Genomic DNA, 14,071 nt, shown 5'->3' on the forward strand with positions numbered 1-14,071 from the left:
TCTTATTACAGCCCCCATTGCAAACAGATTGTGTCCATGCAAGTCCCTAATAACCTTTTTAGTGGCCAAAGGGGATCATTTCTTCCATTTCCTCCTTTCCCCCTTTAAAGAGGCATTAAGTGGCTGGTTTCTCCACCCACCCAAAAGCCATTATTTCAGTCTGCTTACCAAGAGACAAATAGAAGGTAGGGGATGTCTACCTGGATTTGAACAAATCTAACAAGGGGTATTTCTAGGGTTTCCCCCTACATCCATAGTTGTTTGGAGAAGGAGGGTGATCCTTGATTTAATGGTCTCTTCAGAAAGAGGAATCAAAGGTCTAGGTCAGTACTTACCAGATACTAAACGCTCTAAACTCCTAACCTGATGGTAGCAGTGAAAAGGAACCCTTTGTGTGTGGGAAGATGATGGAACAAAGGTGGAGAGGTGATCTACTCATTGTGGCTCAGCCACCTGAGATCTTGGTCAGTTGAGTAAGTTTCACGTCTGCCATGGGAGAACCAGATGCCTCCCAGATCTGTTTCACCACACAGCTGTTTGTGTGAATGCATTAACTTTCATTCTGATTTTGTACTCAGGGACCATGAATGCTCTAGCATCTGGGTTACAGATATGAATGAAGGCACACTGAACAATTGTTTCTGGTTGCAACGCCGTATCAGTGATTCTGCTGGTAGAAGGAGGAATCCTACCTATTCATTCATTATTTTGATTTATATGCCTCCCTTCCCGGCAAACTACATAATAGCTACTTAAAATCAACAGTAATACCATTAATATTAATTAATGTAAATTAAAACTTAGACGTAAGTCCCTTTTTTTATTCACTGGGGCGTATTCTCAGGAAAGTGTCCTTAGGATTGGAGACACAGATGGTTTCCATGCTTGTGATATCCATCATTTTTTGTCTTTTTAAAGGGCCAAAGTTTGCATCCGTTTCTGCATTGAAATCTTCCTTTTCAGATGCAATCCTGAATTAGCTGCTCACTTAACCCACGACAAATGAATCCCTGAATACATCGATTTTATTTTTGAGATGGGTTCTTATTCATGGCTGTCCAGTGGGGAAACTCTCCTGTTTCAATGTTTTGATAGTGTTAACAACATTAGTGCCCTACCCCACCCCCTTCCAGCACCCCTTCCGTCACCATCCTCCCTCCCCCCTGCATTGTTGTTGTTATTATTTTTTAACGGGGAATGATCATGTTACAACATTACCTCCAAGGGAAAAACTAGCAGCAGTCTTGATTTCACACAGTATCATAACACGTTAACATTTGTGATGGTGGTGGTCCATAATGAAACCTGAAGGAGGGCACAAAATGGTGGACTGATGGGACACATAGAAAAGAAAGACACTGTCCCATTTTACAGAATAGGCAGGCTACAAAAACTTCTTGGAAAGGGGGAATGAGAGCAAAGCATGATGGGAGGCTTCCCCCTTTTGAACCAAATGCGGAAAACATATGGTGGATTTCAGCCTGGGAAACCCGGAGGAGATGTCCAAATGTGGAGAGCCAAGCATCGACTCATAGCATCAAATGGAAATGGAAAACGAGGCTCAAACAAGGTATGTCTCAAATGTAGGAACAGCCACTATCTAGGAATATACAGTACTGAATGCAAATTACATGCATTTAAACTGGATGTGTAATATAAAGCAAAGTGTCTGGTCCACTTACGATATGGTGCTCAGTATGGCTCTTTCCCACTTGTTTCACATTCCAGAATTACAGGGATGTGAAAAGGTGTCAGACAGAATCAGCCTAAAGGTCAAAAAATCTTCCCAGAGACCTTCAGTTAGTCTCTGTTCCACGTTGGATATAAAGCCCGGAGTTAGACTTTCGAGGAGGGCATGGAAACCCTGCTATCTTCTCCGCCATACTTTGGTCACAGCTGGAGACGAGAGCCCGAAAGATAAACTTTATGATAGTTACTAATATTACAAATTGTAGCACCACTGGGTAAATCATAGAAACCACGGAAAAGAACATACGGTGAGCCTGTTTTTCAAGCCCATGACTTATTCATGAGTGTTCCTAATTCAGATTTCGTGGACCATGAATATTCATGTATCCTGCCTCTGTAACTGGATATTGTAAAGAAATCTAGGTTAATTACAACAGAGGCTCTCTGCTGGCATTTGCACAGTGGTCGTTGGGAACAAGTTGGAAAGCCTCCGCCGAGTCCCAGCTGCAAGGGCTTCGTGCGATTTGACAAATGCGCAGAGGTCAACAAAGCAACGATGTAGTGGTGCTTAGATGGTTGCAGATTGCTGGCACCCACCCAATGGGGCTTGTAGAATGGACATCATTAAGGCATGAATATTACATAATGGTGTTACAGGGAGATGGATAATAGGCATTCATACAGAGACAGGCTGAGGCACAAAGGGATCAAGTGCCCCTCGGGGCTGTGTATTATTAGTAGCTGTGTCAAATTCTTCTCCCTGTAGCCTTGGCGTCACTCCACAGATTTTGACTGTCAGGAGGGGGAAAAAAGCCTGGTAGATGTGAGCAGAGGCTGGCTGTTGTGCCGATTCACTGACCCAAAGTACCCAACCAGAGGCAGAGTTCCTCAATTAGTAAAGGAAATATGCTAATGGGCTCCCATCTGTTCTCGGTCCTGATAGGAAGTCTTATTTCACTTGGAAACATTCTCAATCTGGCCTGGATTTCCTCTACAATTCCAACTGGGACTGCTGCATAGCAAATTTGAGTTTGCATGGCCACCATCTTATGTGATGATTTCTAGCATGTGTTTATGAATGAGAAAACAGACATATTTTTTTAGGTACAAATAAGAATTTAGGAGGAAAGGCAACTAGATAGTGCTACAGACTCTTGAGGGGGGTGTATCTTCATCCCAACCCAACCCAAGTTTGGCTTAAAAACATAGTTCCTTTGGTCTTCTCAGCCTAAGAATGGGATAGAGGTTCTTATTCACAGCTGAGCTTGATTTTGTAAATGTAAGTCATGCCGAAATTGCCACTGCACATTTCTGTAGACGGAGAGTACACAGAGTATTTGCTAATTGTATCTCATTTTGTCCATTGATTGTTATAATATACCCCAGAGATACCCCACCAGGGGACCTGGGGTGCACAGGAGCTCTGAAGGTGCTTACCTGGCAGGGGAGACACCATGATCAAGAAGGTGGTTTTCCCAGGGTGAGGCTCATCCATTGCACTCCGGGTGTGCTGACCCCTGCGATTTCCCCAAATGCGGGAAACTCGACTACATAATTTGTGGTATTAAACTGGCATGGTATGGTGGGGAGGAGCTCCCACTTTTCTTTCTGGCTTACAAGAGGCAGAGCCGCCATAATAGTAAAGGCGGGGGGAGGGAGCAAAAGGAGGGGTAAGGGTAAAGGTCGCTTCTGGGGACGTGGTGGAGCATGGCCAGTTGACATCACTTCCTTGAAGTCTGAACAATTATTTCAGGGGCTCTTCCACAGTCAAAAGGTTGAAAAAGGCTCGTATACGCTGACAAAGTCTATCAAAACAGTTTCCAGTTTCTGGGAACTTGTGTTGGAAATTGGCACTCTCCTATAGGAAGTTCTCTTATTAAATTGTCGAGCCTGCACGGATTCATTTGTTTACTTGTTAAACCCAACCAACCATGAGAGGAGTCAGTTCAGAGTAATAATTTGTGCAAGAGGATGGAGGAATAGCCAATAGTCCCTTGTTCTGCATCTTATGCCATTTCTGAGGTTCCCCCAGCCCTCAACACTGGTTTTCCAGAAAGCAAAAAGGGCTGGGACCAAGCAGTCTTCTGTGAACTTGTCCACTCTGCAGATGGTTGAATCGGTCGGGTTTTAGTTGTATCTGGTGGTATCACTCTCTCAATGCCTCAGAACTGCCAATTCCTCAAAGGACTCACCGCAAGAGAGGGAGCAGTTATTGTATACACTCTATGGGTGCATTACAAGGAAATAATCTGGAGATAAAGTACTGTAATATCAAAGCAACCACTAGAGGGAACAGGACATGTGTAGAAAAGAAGAAATATGACACAATATGGGCACACAAGCAACAAAAACAGGAAGGCAGAAAAGCCCTGCCTTTGTTGTAGAAAAGAATACAAATATGTTATTAGGTATAATTTACACAGCAGAAAAGGACACATATAGTTCTCTCCTTAGTACAGGAACACAGGAATGTGTTATTATATGGAATTATCAGTATTATCTTGAATGCATGATTTTTTTTTGTCTTAGCGGCATTTCCCCACCCAAAATAATATCTATTTTTGATGTTCTTAAATGTGCTGCCTTAATATTTCCCTTTTTAAAAAATAGTTAGTCCAAATTTCTTTTGAAGACTGCAGAAAAGAAGCTTCCCCCCTAATAAGCAAGGCTGAAATAAACTATTTAATATGTTCCGTTGAACTCTGCATTTAACGAATGTCACAGATATGAATAAAATTAATGTGAATTCAAATCTAGTACGGACACATTTAACCAAACAACTAGGGACACCCAAAGCATTCAAATAATTAGACTTGGAATACAAATGTGAAGGCTCTTTAAACACTGTAACACTGGCATGCAGACATTTTTTCCATGGTGGAGTAACCATTTCATTAGCATTTGGTAATGGTAATGAACACAAAATGAAGGGATTTAGAATGCTTTGTTATGAAAATCCGTTCTCTTGCCATTTAAGCAAAACAAAAAGATCCAAAGAGCCCAGTCAAAATTAATGAAAAAATTGTCCATTTCTGAGGGCTCCGGGGTAGAGTCCAGGCCTGCCATACACTTTAGGGTTGCCTTTCCTCAGTCCACGCTTCAGAAGGCACTCAGTAAAATGGGAGGTGTTAACTTCTCCCCAGTCCTTCCCATATACACCTGGGGATGATTCTGGGCTCTGTCTCTTCCTCAGCCTGCCTTTCAAAGGGCTTCCTTAGAGTAGAGGCCTCTCAAGGCTCCTCCAAGCCCCTCTTTTGAAGTAAGGGGGCTTCCTGACTGGCAGGCCTTTGACCCACTGGAGTGCTAGCAGAGGTTTCCTCTTCTCCCATAAGAACGTAAGAAACTCTAAGCTTCTTCAAAAGACTGAGTGTTATGCCAGATTAAGCCTATAAAGCAGGGGTAGTCAAACTGCGGCCCTCCAGATGTCCATGGACTACAATTCCCAGGAGCCCCCTGCCAGCGGATTCTGGCAGGGGGCTCCTGGGAATTGTAGTCCATGGACATCTGGAGGGCCGCAGTTTGACTACCCCTACTATAAAGCATGTGGCTACCCCCTCCCTACATTGCCACACTTCCCATCCCGTTGTAGGTTTGATTCTGCACTCCTCCACATGGAGCCAGGTGGGTAACCTTGGGCCAGTCACGGTGCTGTTCTGACTGAGCAGTAATATTAGGGCTCTCTCAGCCTCACCTACTCTTCAGTGTATCTGTTGTGGGGAGAGGAACGGGAAGATGATTGTAAGCTGCTTTGAGACTCCTGGTTGTGAAAAGTGGCATATAAGAACCAATTCCTCCTCCTTTTCAAGCAGTTGCTCTAAACCTTTTCAGGAGAGAGCTCTGCTTTCTATCCCATATTTTCTGAAGAGATGATTATTGAATTTCTGCTGTTTCACCCTCGGGGGATCGGGGGGAAATTGCCCAATACACTTGTCCAAGGATCTGAAGAAAATCTGGAAATCAAGAATGGTGGATTGCTCATTAACACAGCTGGAAACAAGATCAGGAGATTCATAATGCCAACATTGCAATGGGGGGGACACATAGAAGCATCCCTTATTTTCAGGTTTCAAAATAAGTATCTTGAACTGCCAACATTCATCATTTTGGGGGCTTTGGCTACATTGTTGTGGTTATACATTATGGAAAAACTAAATTCCTTGTATTGTTCTACATTCTGTTTAAACTGCCCTGAGCCTCAGGGGAGGGCAGTATATAAATTTCAATTTAAAAATAAACCAAACAAATAAATACAGTATAACACATCCATGAATCTTCAGTGATAGAAAAGTAGAAAGGATCATTCTGTTATACTTATTAGTATTGTTTTTATTTATTTATTCATTTATTCAATTTATATCCCGCCGCTCCTGGCAAACTGTCTCGCGGTGGGTTGCAGATAAAACCCCCACATAAAAACATCAATATATCCCCCTTCAAAATTCCCCTGGCAGCAACCATCTCCAATCCCCACAGCCACTGAGGTTGCCTCCCAGTGTCCAGAGGTGGACCCCAGGTGCCGGCTACTCACCAACAGCAATGGACGGCTTGGTGGAGATCTCTTATGGATGTGGTACAATACTTTTTGGGAGTGGTTTTCTTGAAACAAGGGGTACCACTCTCTCTTGGGGAATTTTAACACAGAGTATAACACAGAGTGTTTAAATCAAGCTCAAAATATGCACAAGTGGCTCTTCCCTTGATTGCTTGCTAGTTTTAAAACCAATTAAGATCCATATTTTTTTTTGAAATATCAAACCGAGTGCAAAATTGAAGCTGTTACAGATGCCTTATTGCCCTTTCTCATTTTATACCACGTCCCCGCCCTCTCCGCCCTCATCTTTCGTACTGGATGTGATATGAACAGTGAATGCACAGCTCAACTTTTTGGATTGTTGGCAAACGTAATAATGAGTGCTTCAGCAACATATGGCAAATCTATCAATGGCTATGAATAAACCATGCCACATCACAGTTATTAATAACTGATCAAGCCCAGACAAAGCTTTCAACGGAGCACAGCCTGGCACAAGTGAGGGGAAAAATAGGTTGGCGGTTTTTGCAGGAAGGAAACTTCACCACCAACCAAGATGGCGGGCAGGAGGCTATGAATAACCAGCTGTCTCATCGTCCTTCAGAGCCTTTGTCTTCAGCAGAACATCTCCCTTCCCAGATTGCTATCATAATGGACAAGACTAAAGTCATTTCTGCACATCTGTAAAAATAGTGTTACGCAAGCTGAATGGCGTAACGCTAAATATAAACACATCTCCCAGTCCCTCCTCACCTTTTTCCTGTCTCACTCTCCTCTGCTGCCTTTTTACACTTCTCACCCTCCACAATTGCTGCTGGAAATTGCGGAAGAGAGCTACGCGCTTTACATGCAACTCTCTTCCGCCTGTCAATCAAGCCAGACAACCAGTCTCCTTTCTCAGCATTTTAAAGGGTCCACAATGCCCACTAATTTTTTTTAATTAATTCTTCTCCATTAAAATGTATATATACCTAATCATAGATGCATAGTGTTTTTTTTTAATGCCACCCATTATGGAATCACAAATCTTGAAAATAAAGATAAAAAATTTTGTTCCTGATTTGGGGGAGGGGGACTTTAGAGAGGCATGCTTTGTGTTACAACTTTGGAAGAAAATTATTTTTGGCTTTGCCTGCATGCTTGTATGCCTATTCATTGCTCCAGGCAGTTCGCTTAAAAGAAAAACTCCCGTCCCCAGGAGAAGGGAGAGGGAGGCGGGTGTGAGTGCACGACACTGGAGGCAGAGACAGCACTTCTTCGCCACCATACCTTTGTTTGGCTGGCAGCCTGCTGGTTGCTCTCCATTAGATAGCTCTACATAGTTTGGCGAATCCAGTTTTTGGGATTCACCAACTAGCACTTTAAAATGGAGGATGTAGATAGTTATTTACTGCCCAGACGCTGCATGTTGGCAATGTCATATGCAGTGGCTGGAATACAACTACAATGAAAGGTAAACATTTCATTATTTTTTAACGGGTGCGGAAATGCCCTAACTAATGCCATACCAATTCAGCAACATAACTCATGGGACCAGGGACGTAATCACCCTTAATAAATATTCCTACTTCTGTATGCCTTCCCTCTGAAAACTCCCCCATGTAATACCAAGATGACATTTCTGATTCTGCCTTTGTGATGAGTAGCACCTCAAAAAGTGAAAGTCCCAGTGTGGTAAATTGTATTAGACTACTGAAGAAAATTCAACAAAAAACATTGTGAAACCTTAGAGACCCTCTCTCTGTTTCTGTATATATACACAGAGAGAGATTATGATAGATAGATAGATAGATAGATAGATAGATAGATAGATAGATAGATAGATAGATAGATAGATATAGAATTCTATAGCATACAGTACCTTTAACTAGCTGTGATTGAACTGCCATTTGAAATTCTTTCCTGAGACGAGTGGTCTGGTCTCAGTGATCCGTGCTTTTGTTATCTCCGTCATGCACTGAAACTCCTCCAAGCTGATCTAGAACCTCTGATTTATTATTTTTGAATTTCAAAATGCCTCGAGTGACATTTTATTGATTATTTGATTTAGAGACCGCCCCCTCCCTGCAAGCGAGCTCTGGGCAATTTGCATTAACAGATTAAAATGTTCTTAGGCAAATTAAAAGATCCCCTAAAAATTAAAAACAAACAAAGCCCCCACCCCTCAGCCCACCCACCCCAGCTATCTTCAGCCTGGCCTGCAAGCTGGCCTGCAGACTGAAATTGTTTAACTTAAAGCAGGCTCCTGATCCGTCCCTCAGGTTTCTGGGCTAAGCCAGCAACCAAAATATCATCCTGTGACAGGTTGGGACAGCCAGACTTCTTCAGCAAAGAAGAAAACACTTTACCAGGGTGGCTCAGTCTGGAAAGGAAAAGAAAATGGAGGGGAAATCTCACCTCTGAGGGAGGAAGTAGAAGGAGGGGACATCATACTGCCTCATACTGAGTCAGACCATTGGTCCATCAGGCTCTCCGGCAGAGGCTTTCCGGGGGCTTAGGCTGAGGTTTTTCATATCACCTGCTACCTGATCCTTTTAACTGGAGATGTTGGGACTTTAGCCTGGACATTCTGTATACCAAGCAGATGCTGTACCATTGAGCCACAGCTCTGTCCTGATCATAGAATCATAGAGTTGGAAGGTACTTCCTTGGTCATCTAGTCCAACTTCCTGCACTATGTAGGACACTCACAACTCTATCACTGACACTGTAACCTGCCACTCCCTTGAATCTTCACAGAATCAGCCTCTCCCTCAGATAGCTATCCAGCCTCTGTTTAAACATTTCCAAAGATGGAGAACCCACCACCTCCTGAGGAAGCCCGTTCCACTGAGAAACCACTCTGTCAGGAACTTCTTCTGGATGTTTAGACAAAATTTCTATAGCATTAATTTCATCCCATTGGTTCTGGTCTGTCTCTCTGGTCTGGGGTAAGACAGAACAACTCTGGTCCATCTTCTGTATGGCAGCTTTTTAAATACTTGAAGATGTTTATGAGATTCCCTCTCAGTTGTCTCCTCTCCAGGATAAACATACTAAGTGCCCCCAACCTTTCCTTATACATCTTGGTCTCCAAACCCCTCTCCATCTTTGTTGCCCTCCTCTGGACACGCTCCAGTTTGTCTACATCCATCTTCAACTGTGGTGCCCAGAACTGAACACAGTACTCCAAATGAGGCCAAACCAGAGCAAAGAAGTACCATCACCTCCCATGATCTGGACATGATACTCGCTTTGATACAGCCCAAAATTCCATTTGCCTTTTTAGCCACAGTCACACTGCTGACTCATGTTCAATGTATGGTTTGCTAAGACTCCTAGATCCTTTTTGCAGGTACTACTGCCAAGACAAGTCTCCCCCATCCTATATTGGTGTATTTGGTTTTTCCTACCTAAATGCAGAACTTTACATTTCATTTTATTCGGTTTAGACCAGTTCTCGAACCTATCAGGGATCAGCAGAAGCTAAAGGAACGGAGAAAAATTCTGTGTTCTGAGCACAGTGTTATGAACCACAATGGGGCACCCCTGGCAGAGTGGTGGTACCTATGTAAATATTTTAAATAGAATGCTAAAATATAATAAATATACATCAGCTTTCATAGATGGACAAAGCAGTCACCAGGTAGATGTATCTCAATAACAGAGAAGAATAAAACCCTGTTTCAAAGTGAATGAGGATAATCAATGCAAGGGATAGGTTGAGCACATCACTCAGTGCAAACAAAGACAAAATCTAATCAAATGAACAAGATCCAATCAGAGTGGGCGTGACCCATTCCTGATTAGCATCACTGGTGATCAACAGACACAGCAATAACAAATCAGACAAAGAAAACTTGAACAAGGGGAGCTTTGCTTTCTGTTGCGAGTCAGCTCACTATCCGTTGAGGTCAAACCTTAGTTTGATGGCATCATAATGAAGTATCCCACTGAAATTCTTATTTATATGATTATAAGATCTGTTTCCCTAGAGCAGGCTTTCTCCACGGCCTTGGAAGGGTTTCCTGAATGAGTGGGAGTTCATCAGTTTTTATTATATTTTTAAAAATCTGTTAAACATTTATCGGGTGACATGACCACAGGTCATCTTATCAACCCGCCCCCCTGCCCAAAATAATCAATGATAGGCTTGGAGGGGGTGGGAGAGATGGGCCTGGGTACGCATATATACAGCTATGCTTCCCAACCATATTCTGCACAATTGTGCTACTTCTGGGGTTTCTTGAAGCCTGAAGAATATATTAGGGGTTTCTCAAGGGTAAAAAAAAAAGGATGAGAAGGGGTGCCCCATAGGGTGCAGTGGAACTACACACTTTCCTGTCTGTGTTCTTTGATCCTTTTGCTTGATTTCTTTCATCATTTATATTCCAACTTTCTCCTCGGTGGGAAACCAAGGTGGCTTCCATCATTTTTCTTTCCTCCATTCTACTTACTTACCTATATCATTGACATAAGTGAGTGGCTGGTGGCTGGTGAGATATTATGTCAGAAGATTGCTGGAGTAGATATGGAGATGAAATTGGTATTGGAAATCTGTCGCAGTTGTCTGTCCCTTGGTTTCCATTTCCATCAGATGGCCCATCAGATTGTTGAATAACTGTTTGTGATTGGAAAGACAAGCAAGGATACGAAAAATGCCTCATACAACGTACCCCTATCAGGTGAACTCTTAATCAGAGATTCTTTTCCATGTAAAGGTAAAGGTATCCCCTGTGCAAGCACCGGGTCATGTCTGACCCTTGGGGTGACGCCCTCTAGCGTTTTCATGGCAGACTCAATACGGGGTGGTTTGCCAGTGCCTTCCCCAGTCATTACCGTTTACCCCCCAGCAAGCTGGGTACTCATTTTACCGACCTCGGAAGGATGGAAGGCTGAGTCAACCTTGAGCCGGCTGCTGGGATCAAACTCACAGCCTCATGGGCAAAGTTTTCAGACGGCTGCCTTACCACTCTGCGCCACAAGAGGCTCTTAGTTTTCCATGTACCTCCTCCCATTTAGAAGTTAGGTAAGTGCATTGCAAGCAGGGTCTTTTCTGTGGTTGCACCAGCTTTACTTCGTTCTTATTGATCTTCACCAGGCACCATCTTTGTAATTTTTCTGGTGCCAAACAAAATCTTCCTTTTTCTCACTTAGCCATTCGTGGTTAAGGAGAAAGACCCATAAGCATGAAAGATTTTCTTATAGGTGGCACAGAAGATCCTTGAAAAGATTCTGGGGAAATTTTAGGTGACAACTTCAGGTGGCATTGTGTCACTTCTGCAACTGGTCTCCAACCTTAGAAACATTTTCTACCTGCATGGTATTGTCAGTCTAGTTTCTTCACTTCCCCAGATAAGTCTATGTAAAGGTCTGTCTAGTTGCACCTGACCTATAGTGACCCCTGTTATCAAGGGAAGTGAAAAGCAGGAGTGGTTTGCCATTTCCTTTCTCTGCAGAGTCTTTCTTGGTGGTCTCCTTTCAAAATACTGTTCTTGCTTAGCTTTGAAGAGCTGAGAAGATCAGGCTATACCATGCTGCCTCCCCTCCCCTCCAGATGAGTACTGCTTTATGTAAATTCTTCAAGTATGGCAAATGTCAGAAAGAACTGAGCAAGGAATTGGATCAAACCCACTGGTTCTATCCCAGCTTTCACAAAGTCATACCACAGTCCAGCCCAGATTTCTCAACTATTTTTTTGAACTGTTGAGAAAACCTGAAACTCCAGAATGGCACAATTTTGCAGAATATGGTTGAGAAGCATAGCCATGTACATGCCCACCCGGAGTCCCACCCCTTCCCACCACCTCCCAGCCCATCATTGGCCATTCTGGGAGGGGTGGGTGGGTCAACAGAACCATATATGGTCATATTACCCAAGAAATGTTTCACAAATTTGAAAAATATATGAAGATTAATTAATTCCCTCCCATTCAGGAAACCCTTTCAGGGCCATCAAGAAACCTCAGAGTTTGATAAAAACCCTGGTTGAGAAAGCCTGGTCTAGCCCTTTATGCATGACTTGTTTACATGTTCAATCAATAGAAGCATACTTGAGCATATTAGCTCTCTGCCTCTCTTTGATCAGTGGCTTGCAAGCATGGCATCTGCATTCACAGGAAGTATTGTATGCATATGCAACTTCCTTGTGATTAGGGACAGTGCTTTCCAAAACATTCCTGATCAGTGGGAAGCGAGTGTGTCCATAGGAGCCATACTCAGAAATGAGTAGTCATGCAAATGTTGGCCAGGTATGCTCCTGGCTCTGTGACAAAGCACATGAACACACTTCTGAACAGAGCCAAAGTGTGGGCACCTGTGCAGTAATCAACTGGGTTCTAGCAGAAGATGGTATTTCTATAAAGTGTTATTACCTCCTTTTTCCAGGTTGCTAGAAGTTGGGACAAAGGGATAGAGCTTTATAAAAGAATTCATGTACAATCTTGTAAAGATAAGATGCATTTTCCTGTTCATGGGCTCCACGATGTGTACAATTTGATAATGGGTTACAGATGGCAGAAAATGCCGCACGGCGTGGACCTTGACGATCGCAAACTGTATCTCCAGCCTTCTTTTACAAACATTTACAGCGACAGATTTGCCTTGGGTAATAAATTCATTGTTCCAATAATTTGAGGTAGTAACCGCATGCTGTAATCCTATAAAAATTGGATAGAATAATCCTACCATTATTTACAGAACTACTTCCATGTACTTAAGGGGGGGAAACAGAGAAAATGGGGGTTATTTAGAAAATCTTATTTGCTGAATTTTACAAGCATTAGAAAACCCTCACTATTGCATTCATATATATCTATCTTTAAAACCCGCCTTTGCTTAGAATTACTTTTAGCATTGAAAGCAAACATTCTATTGTGGATCCTTCCCTACCCTAGCATTTTAACCCCGCCCCCCACCCCAGTTTCTTTTGTTCACATATCAACATATTGCTCTTCAGTGTTCTTAGGTCTGCAAACTTTAAATATAACACCACATATCCGTTATAAGGGCAAACTTGTTTCTTTCCGCATGGCTTTGGAAATGCAGGGTCTTATCCTAAATTTCCCAATTCTTGTATCAGGAAGGAGTTTAGAGAATATTAGACAGAGACTGCTTGGTCAGTATTGGTGTAGTGGTCAGGAGTGCAGACTTCTGATCTGGCAAGCCAGGTATGATTTCCCGCTCCCCCATATGCAGCCAGCTGGTGACCTTAGGCTCCCCACAGCACTGAGAAAGCTGTTCTGAAAGGGAAGGAAAGGGAAGGAAAGGGAAGACGCCGCCTTGAGACTCCTTCTGGTAGAGAAAAGTGGCATCTAAGAACCAACTCTTCTTTTCCCACTTTCCCCTCCATCTGAAATCCGGATACAAACTCAATGCCAGAACTTCCTCTGTCCCATGCGGCCAGGGTTGGAGCACTCAATAGGGCTTTCTGCTTTAAAACATTTAAATTGTTGTTTGTAAATCAGCCTTTCTCACCGTTTTTGCTACTGAGAAACCCCTGAAACATTCTTCAGGCTTCCAGTGGCTGGGATAGATTCTTATTAAGTTTGTGCAAAAATGAGCAACTTATTTCCTGCTCCTTAAAAACAGCAATTTATGTGATCTTGGTGGATAGCCAATTGTTACAGACACTTCCTTTGTTCAATCTTCCTTTCCTTTCCTCTACCTTTTTTTTTGGGGGGGGGGCATACAAGGAAAGAAGCCTATCCTTTGTATGAATTTCATATTTCATAGGCATAAAACTCACACATTGATTATTTTCAACATTTGTTTTGAGAAAGCCATAGCGGTGAATTCAATATTTAATTCCGTTTCTAAAATTAGTTCCATCTAGCAAAGGCTTCTGGGTAGTGCTGTACTGCAGAAAATACC

General features: G+C 42.8%; 1 pseudogene; it reads left to right on the top strand.

The window, feature by feature from the left end:
• Positions 1-3,118: 3,118 nt before the first annotated feature.
• On the top strand, positions 3,119-3,271 carry LOC143827929 (U1 spliceosomal RNA; annotated as a pseudogene).
• Positions 3,272-14,071: the final 10,800 nt, after the last annotated feature.

Source organism: Paroedura picta, chromosome 1, assembly GCF_049243985.1.
Source record: "Paroedura picta isolate Pp20150507F chromosome 1, Ppicta_v3.0, whole genome shotgun sequence".
NCBI lineage: Eukaryota > Metazoa > Chordata > Lepidosauria > Squamata > Gekkonidae > Paroedura > Paroedura picta.